The sequence below is a fragment of the Alosa alosa genome, chromosome 14, assembly GCF_017589495.1.
Source record: "Alosa alosa isolate M-15738 ecotype Scorff River chromosome 14, AALO_Geno_1.1, whole genome shotgun sequence".
NCBI classification, from domain to species: domain Eukaryota; kingdom Metazoa; phylum Chordata; class Actinopteri; order Clupeiformes; family Clupeidae; genus Alosa; species Alosa alosa.
In genome coordinates this window covers 25,657,294-25,674,052 of record NC_063202.1, presented here as the reverse complement: position 1 = coordinate 25,674,052, position 16,759 = coordinate 25,657,294, and the positions used below count along the sequence as shown (strand labels likewise).

General features: G+C 41.2%; 1 protein-coding gene across 4 annotated transcripts in view; it reads right to left on the bottom strand.

Moving 5' to 3' along the window:
• phf21aa (PHD finger protein 21Aa) overlaps positions 1-16,759 on the bottom strand; it is a 46,197-nt gene that overhangs the window by 20,094 nt on the left and 9,344 nt on the right. The gene's annotated exons all lie outside the window — the stretch shown is intronic.

Below are 16,759 nucleotides of genomic sequence, written 5' to 3'. Positions count from 1 at the left end.
TGCACATTTTTCTGATGTCATCCTACAGTTGCTGAGTGACATTCGAATGAGTTGACGGTCATATTCAAATTTGCAGTGGTCTCTTAATTTTGAATATGACCGTCAACTCATTCGAATGTCACTCAGCAACCGTAGGATGACATCAAAAAAATTGTGCTGTGTTATTTAATTTTTTCTAGTGTTATACAATGTGTTTTCACCCCCTACCATTCAAAACACCAGGAAACCACAGGAAATGTGCACCATAGTTTTCTTCAAGTACCGTTATGTTAGTAAAAAGCTTTAAAATGTGTTGGCTTGTAGCATCAGTACTGAGACAAATTATAAAAAAATATATATCTTATAAGTTTAAATTTAATACAGCCCAAAAACAACTGAGTGACACACCTGGCCTTTCCCAAAGCCTGGCATTAAATCACATTCTGTGTCTTTGCACGCGGTGTCATATGTCCTACTGCCACATTATGGCAGTTAGTAGGACTAACAATTACTCAGGTCTGGGAGTAACATAATTCATAGCAAAAAACACCACGAGCAGTTTTGTAGGTCAACTATACATTAGCCCTTAAAACTTGTCTTAAAATGCATGGCTTCATAGGAAGGAATTGTCTGTTAGCATACGTTTCGTATAGTCTGCATTACAACACAAGGCAGCAGTGTGATGTTCAAAGACACTAGGTGGATGAAATAGTCTGCATTACAACACAAGGCAGCAGTGTGATGTCCAAACACACTCGGTGGATGACAAATGGCTGCAGTAATTGGATTCTTGGCATTTAAACAGCAGCACTGTAGCCTCAGTCAAAACAGTGCGATATATAATGTCACTTAAGAAATAACCTTAAGCTTCAGACATACTTCCAAAATAACAATGATCAACTTCACCCACACTTACTTGACTAATTTGTTCAATCCAAGCAAGACTTCTTAAGAAAAAGATCAACTGAAGAACTCAATGAGAAACAATAATGTTCACAATGCCCACAATGTAATTGACAATAGTTTCTACATGTCAGGGAGCTCAATGTCAATCATGATGGCTGTACTGTTACTGGCGCCCTGCCCTGCCCTCCCCTTCCGCAGCCCAGCCTCTTGCCTCCTCTTCAAGCTTTGTCTTTCTTATTAGACAACTCAAAAAAGCAAGCAGGCTGGTATGTTACAAAGACTTAGTTCTCAAGAGGCTAGCAGTGATGGAATCAGACAGCAGGGGGCAGAAAACGCCAAAAAGATCACCAAAAAGTAGACAGAAATTTGCCAGTGAAAATAGTACAGATAACATCAGCTTTTGACAACATGAAAATACAAATTGGCTAAAAGGGTAAATACACTTTCACTGATTAACACTGACCTTGTCATTATAACCACTATGCAGTTATTGATTTTGCATCACTAAAGCAATAGGTCAAATGTTCCATGTTTCCTTCAACACCACAGTGCATTTTGTCATAACTAAATATTGAATAGAAGTGTAACCAGCATCTAGCATTACCATCAAGTTATTGTGTATTGTTATTTCACCAACACAATACTACTTGTGATCCCTTTAGAAAGTAATGTCAAAAACCATTGCAAAGCTAACCAATACCAAACAATTTTCAAAAAGCATTGTAAGACCCGTGCATGTAAACAAACAAACATAAAGGTAAAATAAGTTTAAGAGAAAATAAAATAGTAATAACCTCAGTGCTTTTAAGGACTGCCAATCTGTCAGTGAGGAAGCTGTCATATTCATTCAGTTAGAGTTCTCACTCTAAGTTACATGAAAAAAAGCCTGACTTTTCCCTGACTGACTTAAAAGCTGAATTTCTATTACCTTTAATGAACTTTTACGGTTTCCCATTTGACCATATGGGCAGATTTGTAAATGAACAGTACAGTATATTAACCCACAAGATGGAGCCATAAACCACAACATAGCAGCATGCCGCCTATAAAGGGGAAATTGATTTTGTAGTGCAGCTATGTACAATTGGCAGATTATTAGGTACACCCAGTAAACAGTCCAGCATGAAATCACTCTTCATTATTGGTCAGTTTATTTTAAAACAGTTTGAACAGTGGCAACTCCATACAATTCATCCTCATTTTAGTGGATGAAGTTTGTGGTGCTGTTAAACTGCATTAAATTAAACAAAAAGGTGTTTGTTATTTTGCCTAGTTCACTGGTTGAAATGCACTCAATAATAGTGTTTAGCAAAATAAACAATTTAGTAGCACCACAAACTTCACTCTCCAAAATGAACACATGGATGAATCAACAGCTCTCTTCTTAAAGGGGTACTATGCAGTTTTTTTTTTAGCTTAATTTACCTTAACTTAACAGCTTAAGAGTCATTGGAATGGTTATATGACTTTCCGGGTTGAATGGTGGCCGTCTTGCTTCCCCTAGCGTCTGTAAGCGGAAAAAACAGCCTTGCAACTTAGGTCCAGCGAGCCGCCGGCCCCAGTCAGAAAGTTTTGCAGTCGCGCGATGTAACAAATTGCTTTACGCCACTACACACATACATGCCAGGCACCGGCTAGAACAAGGTAGCGATGGAGTTTCTCAGACATTAGTCATGGCAGAGCCGGCAAAAAGAAGCAAAAAGCGAGTAAACCGTTGTCAGAGGAAAAGGGAAAGAGGAAATAACAGACTGACAGAGCGAGGAGTGTCGTAAAATATATACTCTGAAGCTGTAGGGGGAGCTCTGTAGAAAAAACTGTGAGCAAAAACCGAGAAAACAGCAAAGAAATTGCCAAAACTGCATAGGGACCCTTTAACAAATATTGCATATTATAATCTTTATATAAAAATTATAAAATAAAAAAAATTGAATATAATTTTTTTTAACGTTATCAAATGCATAAACGAGTGAAAACACAGTTGCTTGCATAATAACAACTCAAGCAATGTGATAAATGCGTGAAAAACTGATAAACAAAAATATTGCATGGAAAATATTATCTTTTAATAAATAGTAACTAAAATGGCATCAAAACAAAATTCCCTGTCAACTGGCCCAAAAATAATCAAATACCCTGACTTTCCATATCAGGACCTAACTTCAAGACATTTTAAAATTCCATGATATTCCCCTGAGCCCTGGGAATCCCAGAATTAACAATGATAACCTAAATATTAAGAATATGAACAACCTCAATACTGGATGTTTATTTCATTTAGTAGGCTAGGCTATTGCTTCTGTTGCTCTTCCCCTAAAAGGTGTAGACATAAAAGAGAAGACAGAACTCCTGTTAAAGAGTCATATACAACAATACAGTATTCTAGTAGGCCTAGCCTATATCTTCTTCTATCTCTATCTTATTTCTTGATGATGTTTCACATCCCACACATACATAATGTGTCGCAAAATATTTTAGGCTTCACTTCATTTTTACTTTCTTGCTTGAACAGTTACAGAGTAAAATGTGTGTGCTTCAATTCAAGAAGAAACAACCGTTTTGACATAATGTAAAGTTAGCATTGCCTACCAGCTAGCGTTGGTCTGTCTCTCTTGTAATACCACATTCTGCCACATGTGGCGCTGTATGAAATACAATGCAAATCAACGGAGTGTAGTGTGTCTGTATTTAAGACAACTCAACCACAGTAGAATTCCACATAGCTCGTTCAAAGAGCATGACATCTTCATACTCTCTCTCTCTATGTCTAGTCATGGATAAGTTTCATCTGATCTACAAATCAAATCCAATGTTCACCTACGCCTACTGACCTATTACACGGACTGGTCATATGACTTGTTATAGTTTGACTGGTTTTTAATGTGTGTAGATAATCAGCTCATTTGACTTAATGCAGGACATGCGCAAATCTGGCTGAACATTATGCATGCTGGACTGTATGTTTGCATTGTGCAAAGGTGGCACAGATAATACAAGTCAAAGTAGGAAGCCGGAGGGAGGGGGTGCAACTCCAGACATTAAATTCCGTCATATGACTCTCAGACCTCTGTCTTTGGAGGTGGCTTTTTAGCATGCAGGCACAGACAAAGTGCATGCTTGATGGAGGTCCCAAAGTGAAAAAGCAGTTCATCCTTTCTCGCCAATTCAGTCTATTGACCTTTGCCGTGAAAGCATTCCCTCTCTCATCCAAGCTCTGTTTGCCTAAGATAAGACAGTGAGTGAGCTCTGGTCATCTAAGAACACCTCCCCAACCTGCTCCACAGAACAAAAACAGAGTGCAGGATGGCAGCCAAAACATCCATCTCTATCAATTGAAATCCACCTGAATGATCACTAGTATGTTTTATACAGCAGAGTTTAGTGCATAAACATCACTGCTATGTCATGCAAACAAAAAGGGTGTTCAATGAAAATATCAATTGAATAAAGCCAGTCTAGGGTATATTTAAATACATGCACGTAAAACACATCCTAAAAATAGAACAGATGTTGCATTGTCCCATCCAAAGTACCCAAGAAACTTGCCATTATGCTTCCCAAACACGGTCAGCGACAATCTTGCCAAACGACACCATTGATCACGTGCACAAGCATTTATCAGCACCGACCAGGGCCTCAAACCATTTGTTCTGAGTCTATGTTTTCAGTTTTGCATTCCACTTTAAAATGATCATTCCTGAAAAGGTTAGAGGTTAATAATGTAGGGCTGTGTGGCATGACAAATGTACCTTTCAGATGGTCTAAAAATATTTATATTTTTTCTATTGTTAACATTAGAAAACGTTACAAAAACACATTACATCAGTAATCAGAAGTGCTATAGTCCCATTTGAACTCAGGCTGAATCCACTATGGCTTCCTGGAGATTTTAATGGTTTGCAATTATCAAACACAGACATGGATATGACCTGGCAATTGTGGTGTGCTCAAGAGACACTAAAATACTCATATAAACACATATATGACTTCTGTATAAGGCTTTTTCTGTATACATGAATGAAGACATGGATTGTGTATTCTAGGTCATTCATTGTCAAACAACAACAAACATGTTTTTAGGCTACTCAATAGCAACGTTCAGAGAAAGACAGGAAGTAAGCTGTGCACCAAAGTGCAGAAAAACAATAACAGTACATTTGTTGTAATAAACAAAATGCCAAAAATAGCAGTTACCAGTTACCATAATTGAAATTAATGTGTGTGTTCTACCACACATATAAAGTTTCTGTTTTTGTTTCTTGAACCAGTTCAAGACATGGTGCCAAGTTTTTAGGGATGTGGACCAAAACTCTATAAACTAAATCATAAGTCAGAGCTGGATTCTGACTTTTTGACATCCCAAATGTCCGATTTTCTAGTAGAATTGTAACCATTCATATCAGGAAAAAAAGTGTTAAAGTGTCAATAGCACCTGCATGGCAGCAGTGTAATCTCTTTGGCCAGCCCTGATAGGCAGCTCTTACCTCCCTGTACAGCTCCAACCAAACCCTTCAAAAGGCAGACTGACGCTCACACGCAGCCTTTACCTACCAATTCATGGTCGTCACGTCCACCATTTAGCCAGAACAAAGCCCTCCACCATCGTCACCTTGCAAAATAACTTTTTGGAGTTGGGTGGGAGGGAAGTGCACACAACAGTCCCTGCAGCCAGTCCTTCATCTTCATCGGAGTCCCATTTGAAAGTGAATAAATAAGACGTCTCTTGGTGGAAGGTTACCCTTTCCACTCATGGAAATCTTTCCTTCCTTTGGCCATCATCCTCATCAGATGCCACGCTCATGCTTAAGTGGCACTTAATCACAGTGCCCTGAACATTCCCGCGCCCATCACCAGGAGCGGCAGGGTGCCAGGGGAAGGTGCCCAGGTCCAAGCATACAGCTGCAGCTGCGACCCCAGCGAAGGCCTGCTCTCACTCAACTCCCCTCTCCAGGGATGCAGACAACAGATGGCAGGAGAGGCCCATTCTGCACAGCCAATCTTTGCCCTGGAGTACAGTAGCAGCCCGTGCACACAGAGCAGCTCTATTGCACAGCAGGTGGGACTCCACTTCTGTGTAGAGGGATGTTACTAAGAAGTGGAGATGACTGATAAGGGAAATGATGGCTGATAAGACAGTGACATTGGGGAGGGTAGGACAAAGAAACTGGCCGAACAAAACAGACTGCCTCATACAACAGGTCATTTAAAAAGCATAGTGACACGATTTGAAATGGAACATCTAGCAAAATATTTAAAGAAGCAATCATGCTCTATAAATGGAAATCATATAACCCCATATATAGCCACTCCATGTGCTCACTTTGTGTCAACCTATACTGTTAATGAATTAACTAATGAAAAGTATATTCATGCAATTAAAAACAAAATAGCCACAATGCTATCATTAGATTATTAGCAAAAGAAATACTGACATGGGTATAATACATGCATAACCTGAATTTAAATTACTATTAATCATCAAACTGAAGTTTGAACAAGCCCTAGCTAGCCTAAAGGGTAAGCTGAATAAATGAATGTATGTAGACATCAACTAAACCATCTCTGAAAGAGCCACCCAGGATCAAGTATTAACTGCATGGACAAAAGGCGGCAGCCTTAAAATCAGGTATCTACGGTAAATTGTAAATGTTAAAATCTGATCTTGTGGCTTTATGAGGCATTAATTCACAGCCATTATCCACAGTTGTAACTAACAGTTGGCAGAACAGATTTAAAAGAACATGCTGTACACATGCACAGTGCCATGCTGCTCACGTGTGTATCCTTGCAACCAATCCCACAAGGGAGACTAGCAGAGCTGTCAGCATGCATGTGTGTGTATATGTGCATGTGTAATCATGTTAGGTTGTGAAAATGCCTGTCAGTCTTTATTTGGAATTAGCCTGGCAATGTCCCTCTTGGCTGGGAGCAGCAGTGGAGCTGCAGTAGCGTCGCCATGCTGACACGCTGACATGCTGACACTATCTCTCTCTCTCTCTCTCTCTCTCTCTCTCTCTCTCTCTCTCTCTCTCTCTCTCTCTCTCTCTCTCTCTCTCTCTCTCTCTCTCTCTCTCTCTCTCTCATAATCTCCGCTTCTCAACACTTCTAATGCCTAAAACAGGGCCTCATATCAGGAGTTTACAACATGACTGATAGAAGGAGGGAGAGAGGGATTTCTCAGGTGTGAAGAGGAGAGAGAAAAAAGAGAGAGAGATCCCTTCCTTGTTTATGCGGATGGTATTTAAACAGTGCTCTGAGCCCTTGATTGAAATTCCACTCACGTTGCCTCCTGCCTCACAGACTCTCTCTCTCTCTCTCTCTCTCTCTCTCTCTCTCTCTCTCTCTCTCCCTCTCCCCTCCCTCTCTCCCTCCCTCCCTCTCCTTCTCTCTCCTTCTCTCTCCTTCTCTCTCATGCTCCCTTGCCCATTCTCCGTCTCTGAGCTGGAACTAAAGCCATCCCAGGCTCACATTAACATGTTCCTCCTCTCTTGTCTCTCAGTGGTGGCAGCTCTCTCACAGAGAGACACTGACAGGCCGGCCGATGCTACTGCCACCACTTGTGAATGCCAACAGACAGTCAGTAAACTCACATCCTGCATGTGTCTGTGCATGTGAGCGTGCAGAGACACAAACTCACAAAGACAATAACACAATAACGGAGGCTCCTCAAACAAAAGTTGCATTTGGCATTGCTCCAAAGCTTGGGTTCCAAGCCCCCTGTGCTGCTGTAGGGTGGTAGGTGCAGCTGAGTGTGGTGAGTGCAGTGTGTTCCCCACGCCTTCTTGCCTTATGTCCACATTCATTTTCATCCCCAGCCTACAATACTGCAGCAAGAGCCCTGCCTGGGCTCTGGAGTGGTGAACAAAGAGAAACTGACAAAGTACTGTTCTGTGAAAATGAGATACTCTCTCTGCGTGTGTGTGTGTGTGTGTGTGTGTGTGTGTGTGTGATGGGGAGAGACAGGGAGGCTGGGAGTGGGGAAAATGCAGGGCAGCATGGGTGAATGACTTTAAGAGAGAGACAAAGGGATAGACTGGAGCAGATGGGGGAAAAGAGGGAGAAGATGAGATTCAACGCATGTACAAATGAGCTGGAGACTCCACTTCCCATCCTCCCCATGGGTCTGTTTCCTTTAACATCCTGGTACCCTATACTTCCAGCACACCTCTTATTTATGCTGTTTTTACTGTCTCTGTAGTTTCCAACTGATACCATAAACACACATACACAAACAAACTTCCATTTTCACTGATATATTTTCTCTCTCTCTCTCTCTCTCTCTCTCTCTCTCTCTCACACTCACACAAAAACAAACACAACCTTCTGTCTGACAAATGCTGACTGACTGAATGAGTTTTTCTAAGGACTTGAGAAACTGGAGAGAAAGATTAAAAAGTCACAGCTGAGTCCATTTCAGTGTGATTATCCCCAACACCACGGCATCTGCTGGACCGAACAATTCTTCACTGGTAAAAGGCATTTCTTTAATCTGTCACAACCATAAAGGAACATATTTCATATGAATAAGCAACAAAATATCTAACAAAGAACAGTTGTACTTGCATGACTACACTTGCTGCAAGTGTACTGTCTTGTTTATTGGCAGTATTGTTACTAGTGGGAATCTGAAAATGATCAAAACTGTTGTATGCTTCGTCTTGCTAAACAACTGGTCATACACGCACACACACCACTGAACAGTAAAAGTCCTGGGTGCAAGCTTGCCAAGTTATCATCACATACAGTTTTTTAAATCTAACTTGGAAACCCGAATGTTTTCAGTGCAATACTTACTTTTAAGCTTTGCTCTTATGATAATAATCCCATGTTACGTAAGCAGCGTGAAAATACGCTTTCCTCTATCGTGAGGGGGAGTGAGGGAATGGCCAGCTTTTACACACGGACAAAAAGCCTAATGGAGCAGAACCAATGATATTTGAGAGGTGGGAGGACCACAGGGAAAGATAACCCATACCCTTCCCACCCATCAAACTCTCTGCATGGCGGATGCAGCCACAAGACCACTGTTCCATTTCTCCCCCCCCCCCCCCCCCCCCCCCCATTTGTCTCTTTGTCCTTTGGCAATCCTCCTGTATGGCGTGCATCCCCACCAGCAGCTATATTGGACACGGGGCTCCTTCTGTGGACCGTTTAGAGCTGTGGTGGGAGCGGATTCATCTTAGTAAACCTACAGAAAAATATTTTCCATGTGTCTATATGCCATCCTCTGGATCTTTATCAAGAGCAATATACAATATAACTAGATGTACCGCAGAGCGGTACAAAATATGACCGCCGCCCAGTCCAGCACATGTTTTCCACAAAAATAAGTCACGCTGAAAGCCTTTCAGGGGGTCCAGTCCAGCGGGGGGGCTACAGATCAAAATGAAAACAGGAGGTTCCATGCTATCCATGTGGGGTTAAATGCCCACCAAGTTTTGTGTACCCCGGTCTTACAGTGTCCCGGGAATCCTTGACGGAAATTTGGACATGTGAAAAAAAAAAAAAAAAAAAATTAATCTGACTAAACCTATATAACCGCCGCTTCGCTGCGCGGCGGTCATAAAATTACTGTACACACTGCTGTTAACACTACTCCCTAAAATCAAATGTATACCAGGTCTTTATGAAGTATGAGATTCACAACCTTGACCATCATTTTCAAACATAATCTGGGCAACTAACAACACAGACTAAGACTCTAACTTAAGATAAGTCATTTGTGCTTAACAGTATCAACAAACAGATGGGATGAAACAGCAAAATAAGTGCAAAAACTCAACCCAGAGACCCAAACCCAATGAAAAACATCAACTCAATCTCCAATGAAATTTTATAATTACAGGATGAATGACAGAAGTTACACTGTCAGGGGTGCTAAAATAAATACGAATTCAACAAGGGTTGAACACCTTTTAAAAAGGACATCACTAGTCATGGGTTCTCTCTGTGGAAGTCTGTATCCAACCAATCCAGTAATTGGACAGGATGATAACTCACACAAATCTATTTTATTCTTCTAAGTGTTTTAATACATCACTATAATGTGTATTCAATTACCAAGATGCAATAAGATTTTAAGCAAAAACGTTGGCTTTGTAACATCTGTTTCTTATTTCTGGTGCAGCACTATGCACTCATTACAGCCATGTGGCCTCTACAGAGGGCTGGGTGTGGAGCTCCATAGGTCCTCAGAGGATACATTCACACATCCCCCAAACCACTCCTCCACTTAGAAACAAGCTTGCCCTGACTCTCTCAGGGCGACCTTAGTTAACCTGCTGGATACACATCAAAACTACACACACAAAGTCAGTCACACATATGCTTGTGCCGACATACATGTAATACAACATAGTGCAACATCAGCAACTTAGCCAGCCAGCTCTTCTGTCCACAACAGCTGCAAGTCTGGTGTTTAGAGCATGCTCCTCGTTTCAGTCAGACCTGGCTGACAAAAATAGGTTAAGCATATATTTGTCAGCATTTATATCAAACACGTCTGTGTGCTGACTGCTGACAGTTTCTCAGCACATGCCCCCCGCAGGACGGACAACACACATGGCTCTCAGATATAAAGAACTAAACAACAGCATGGCTACAGATTGGGTGCAGGCCTTCAGCTGATGATACATGGGGCAACCTTATGAGCAATGTTTCTCATTATTGTGGTTCTAGCATGTTCATTATTGTGGTTCTAGCATGTTCATTATTGTGGTTCTGGCATGTGATGTTGGGCAACAACCTATTCTCTGGAGAACTTTAATGATCAGTAGGCAAATCGTTATGATCATCCAATCAGCATAAAGGAACTGATTATGTGATTGCTCAGCAACATTGCTCAAAACATTGTCCCATGCATCATCACCTTTAGTATCAAACATCAACCTGAATTGTATTATTTTGCTACATGCATGAAAATGAACACAACACACAGAGTTCACATTAGCTTTGGAAATCAACACATAAGCATGGGGAACCTGACAGCCTCTTCTATGCACGACCACTTCATATCATTGATGGCTATACCACAAACTTCTCGAGAAACGTAGCATAGCTGTCACCAATGTCTAGTTTAATTCACTCACTTACAATAAATCACCTGAAGGAAACTCAGCAGTTCACCTCTTCTCCACACTGGTGTCCTCTCGTCTCCCCTGGGCAAAGCTATAGCTTTAGGCCTTCCCCACCCCCTTCCCTCAACACACACACACATACCACAGAGATTACTTTCAGGCCAGCAAGTTTTCCAACAACAGGCCAAAAGTCAGCAGGAGGCAAGATCTCCACCAAGTGCTGTTTGAATTATTAAAAGGTAGAACTGCTGCAGCATCCTGTACCTAACAGGCTCCCCTCTCCACACAGATGTGACACAGAACAGTATTTGCTGAACAATGGATCTTTCAAGAGTTGCTCCTGTTTTCCTCTTCCTGCAGATCACTGTCACCCATTGTATTTCTCTACTCAGGGCTTTTCCCTTACATACGGTTAGAGAGACAGTTGGTAACCTGAATAAAAATGTGCATACTTTCACTTGCACAATCCAACAAAAATAATCAAAATCTATGCAGAACAATTTTGTATGAAATGTTTTGTATGAAGTTAAAATGCTCTGGATTAAAAACCTAAATGCCCTAACCTTAGGCTTCAGACAAAAATATCTAATATAAAATGGCTTTGAGCTGGTCTTACTAATACTAATACAAGTACATTAAGTAATGTTACCAAAATATTAACAAAAGCAACATACACATCAGAAAAACATCAGGTGTCTGGGGAGTGTGAATCATACTATACAGATTAGGCTACTGTTCTTTAATAGGCTACCCTCATTTTTATTTTAAATTGGACACAAGCTAATAGGTTCTGGATGTTAACAGATCAGACTGGGAGTGTGCCTGAGCCTGAGGTCAACATAAATTAAAACTCAGACTCCCCACAACTGTGTTTTAACACATTTCCAATCTTACACAAAAGGGGGACATCCTAACAGACTATTTGAGGTAATGTCCTCTTTAAGTGCCAGCTGTGGGTAGAATCATGTATACGGAGAGGGACTGTGGCCACTCATCTTGGTCACAGAAGGGTGATCCTAGTTGTCAGGAGATTAATTTAATGTAGACTTCCCAGAGATTACAGAGGAGGCAGCTGCAGGTGGGGAGGGGTGACGTGGGCTTCTGTGACTATGTCACCATGTACATAAAAAGGTAATCTGGTCAAACAGAATCTTGCCTCCTGTACTCAGCCAACAGGAGGCACCTTTGAGAGGCCTGTTCATCATCATCAACTCACGATATCCTCTGCTTTTATTTACTCCCCACTCTTCATGACACCTCCCTTCCAGGGCGTGCAGATGGCTCCACTTCCAATGGCAGCCTCCTCCCTCCCCCTGGCCACACTGGTCCTCCTCCCTCCCCCTGGCCACACTGGTCCTGCCCCTCCCCCAGCCGCTCCTGCCTGCCACTCTTGAGTGTCTGGGTTTGGGAGATGGGGCGAGCAGAGGGCCAGGGCGCACCGGCGCAGAAGACTAGAGCTGACATCCTGACACAGAGAGGCACTGGGCCGAACGGATATACACTTCCCCTTTCTTACACCCTATGAATGGAGATGGCCAAGCCCCATTGACACAACGAAAGGAAAAGCTGAGAGACCAGGTTTAGCAAGATATACTACGTATACATACACAGTGCTATTTTTAAGATTTGCTACAGTGGAGCCTGGATTAAAACGAGCTGGTTTAGTTTGCATGGCTTTATAATCCTTGCATCTACAGCAGGTCATCCTGCATCAGTGTTATTGTGGGGAAAGTACCCATTCCCTTTAGATGCATGACTCAAAGAACATGACATTGGGAGCCAGATAAGGAGTATGTGAGATAACTCTTTTTTTGTTATAGGCTTTTACCAAATTGGTTTAGATGCCTGCCCTGATCTTATGATATTTGAGGCATGCACAAGATGTCAACTTCTCAAAAAATGAAATTCAGAAAAGAGAAGTACAATGTCGTCTTTATTTCACAAGGCCGAATGATCCACAAGATCACAGATCCTAGCCCACTGACATTGGTGCCGCTTCTACAGCCTCTGACACCAGGAGTGTAAACGTGAGAGCACAGGGGATGGGTGCCAACACCAGCCCTATAAGAAAGGGATGCAGGTGTTGGGGTGACTGGGTTGGGGAAGGCACTGTATGGAGACCGCAGAGATTTTGGAGACAGACATGGACACAGCACTACCACAGGCACAGGTGGCAACGGTAAACAAATAAAAGGAAAAAAAAAAACGCAACAAATTTAGGACCGTTCTAAAAAACAAATCTGGCCAGCTGCTCCCTGTTCCCTGACTCAGATGTAGCTCTCCCGAGACATCCAGCATGTTACACCTGTTACTATGAAAGAGAGATCACAAAAAACCCTCAATAACCTATCACCATAAGCAGGGTGCAAGTAAACACAGTTTATCCACCACTGAAATTTCAGAAATAGAGTTTACCCACCTCTTCTTAGAGTTTATCCACCTCTCAAAAGAGTTTATTCACTTTTAACATTCAAAAATCACACTGTATTATCCAATATTATCCTATATTCCTATATAATATGTACACTCATCAACACTCTAGGAACCATTTAATACCACTGGTATTGTTATAAACATTGTACAATAACCTCCACCACCAGACATGTTCTGAATGCCTTTTCAACTTTATATTAAGTCACATATCAATCTTTTGAACTCCTGCATTGTAAGATTCCTCAGAGTCCTAGATCAAGTTGGACAAATGACTTCTAAAATCATTGAGCAGTTACTGTATGCTTGTTTGTTCTTTCTTAGCACTACAGATATGTCTATAATTGTGAAAATATCCTTTATTTTTTAGTACAAGCACAGCCCTGTGGCTATTGTCTGTTTTTTGTTTACTGCACCAACTGTATGGTAATTCATGCTGAAACTGGTTTGGAGATTACTGCACATGGCGGTAGTCTTAGCTGCCCAGTCTGTATCAAGTTTTTAAAAGATCAGTGACATCCTGGTGTTTGATGTACTAAATTGCAGAACATCAATTCATTCAAAGCAAGACAGCAGCATTGCAGACAGTGATTTTATATCACGTTTGACAGTGAGAAAATGGAAAAATAGTGTCCCTTACTTACTCAGCTTGGCTGGAGAGTGAAAGCACCCCACTATGAAAACCTGGGTTTCCATCTTAAAACTTTAATTTCCATTGAAAATAGAGCTGACCTCTTCTGCTCCCACAAATTGCACTGCTGCAAATGCCAAAAGTGTCTGCTGATTCATTTAACATTTTAGCAAAGCTTTTCCTCGTTTTACACACCTCGCTCTAAAGTCGCAAATATTTTCCATTAAACACATTTAAATGTTCTTTGCAACTCCCGGTGAACGCTGTTCAGAATCTGAGGTGGTATTGCCATCTTCATAACTTAATATAATTAAGTAATCTTAATTAATCTTAAGTAATACGTAATCTTGCCTAAAGCATTCACTTAAAATTGATTGCTTGACAATGCTACTGGTTGGCTTTAACCAAACATTAACTAATTCATTTGGGTCTAGCTCTACCCACTCAATGCCTTTATCACGAGCTCACACTTTTCTTGTACAACAGTGCAGACATACGGTCATTTCCAACAGCCATTTCCACTGTCAAAATAGGGCCTTTGATTAATCCAACATAACAAAAGGAAAAAGAAATCCATATGAAATTGGATTTTTCCAAGTCTGTTCTAAGTAGATTCTAGAGCTTCACAGGGAAAGTGTCCATGCAGGTGAGTATATTGATTGACATGTTTTGTTTTTTAGTGGGTGTCTATTAAACTATGAGCAGAGAAAAGCCAAGGTGGTATTAAGCTTCCTGTGGGACTGTTCATATTGGGGGGAAAAATAAATGTAAACTTAAAAATATCTTGCAAGTATCTTCTCACATTGTAAGTCCTTTGGTTATTTGCTGACTTTGTATTAAAATATATTGACAAATGCCTACTATGGTTAGAGATCTCCTCTAGCCGTCAAAGGGCACAATTAAAAGACTTCATTAAACCTGCAACCTGAAAATTGTGTATAGTAAATTAAGTTATCTAACTTTAAGGTAATTTAAGGTATTTAAGGCTAAGGAATATGCCAGCTGCATCTCATAAACTGGGACCAATCACCAAGTCTTAAACATGCAGATGAAAATGCCTTTTCCAGCAATGGACAAGTGAAAACAGACCTTTAAAAGGCACTATTTCATCGGGAGATGTCTGCTACCCTGCACTCTCCAGACACACTTTTACAAATCCTATATCCCTCTTTGCCTATGACCCTGCTCTGTACTATGAAAGAAACAAGTGCAAAATCACTCCTTTATCCCCATGCCCTTGGAAACACTAGTTATTACTGAGCCACGTTCTATGATGGTTCAGATGAGAAGTCCAGCATCTGAAGAGTTCTTTGATGAGGCAAAAGGGGCTCACTCAAAAGCAAGAACCATTTTAGAGAGAGCAAAAAGTCAAGACCTAACCTCTGTTCAAAAAGCACAAATTCAAAATGCAGTGTCACGTTTTGGTAGGACTAATGACCCTTACTAGTATAGGCATTGATCTCCATGAGTCTGATCAAAATTAATAGAAAAACAAACAGGGGAACTCATTTAAAAGAAAAGTTGTCAGACAGATTTAAAGGGTTTTGCATCTGATTTTTTCAAATATATAAAGAACGTGATGTGAAAAAAATACTCTGACCTTGCCCTGGGGCAGATGACTGAGGTCAGTCAGGTGAGGGCTGGTTGGTCATTGGGTACACAGCAGAACATACATTTGAACAACTACAACTTTTTTTGGACAAAAGCATCTGCCAAATCCCATAACCATAACCATAACCATAACCATCCTCCCACATACATGTTAAGCAAAATCAAATTGAGCTCTGGGATAAGTGATGCTCAGATCATGCTGAGGGGCCCATATTTGGGGGACTAAATCGTAGTGTTCCTTCCTCAGCAGCTGCCTGGCTGTTAAACCTCCTTGTGGGGCGTGGGGGAGTGAGAAATAAAGGGGAGAGAGGGTCTGGCAGTATCAATTATCAATGCACACAAAGCCTGAGTGAAAAAGCTTCCTGCGTTCACTGCAAACAATATTACATTACATAGCCTGCCTCAGTGGAGGGCCAGACAGCATTCGCCTTCTTAAGACTAATACAACTCACAAAAAGGAACAGAAAGGGGGGGAAATGGCACTTCAATTAAGGTATGACAAAAGCTCCAAGCTCAGCTGAGTCACCACCTCAATTATTCTTCTTTTAGAAGCAAATATAGGTCCTTTTTTCACCTCCTGAAGCAGCAATAAAAGTTGACGTTTTAAAAACCTCCATGGTGGTGTGAACAAAAGGGCTTGGTGAGTGGCCAATCGATAAGTGACAGGTGGGGCCTTTCTTAAGACATCATCCCTATGCATCTACAGGGCAAATTGGACCCAGAGGAGCTGGAGTGTAACACTCAACAGGCTTCCTTAGCAAGCTGTGTGACTCAATCTTCTCCCAATCAAAGGTCGCTATAAAGCACAACACAGCCTAGGGATCGTCGAAGAACTTACAAATCAAAACTGTTTCTTAAAGGAGCAATGCCATAATAGCCAGTTCTGAGAAATGCATATAAGAAGCAGGTGCAATTAAGCAGACCGCAAATGAGCATTGTTTATGCTGCTGCCATGTCTATTGATTTACAGTAGGTAGCAATTCTCCAAAATTCCATACTAGAAATATTATGAATGATCTGACTAAAGCAACGCTACAAACACACAGTAATAATCACAATAAGCACTAGTCCTTCTTCCCAATTTTAAGTGATCAAAGGCTGAATTTTTGCCTCAGCTGATTACCCCATG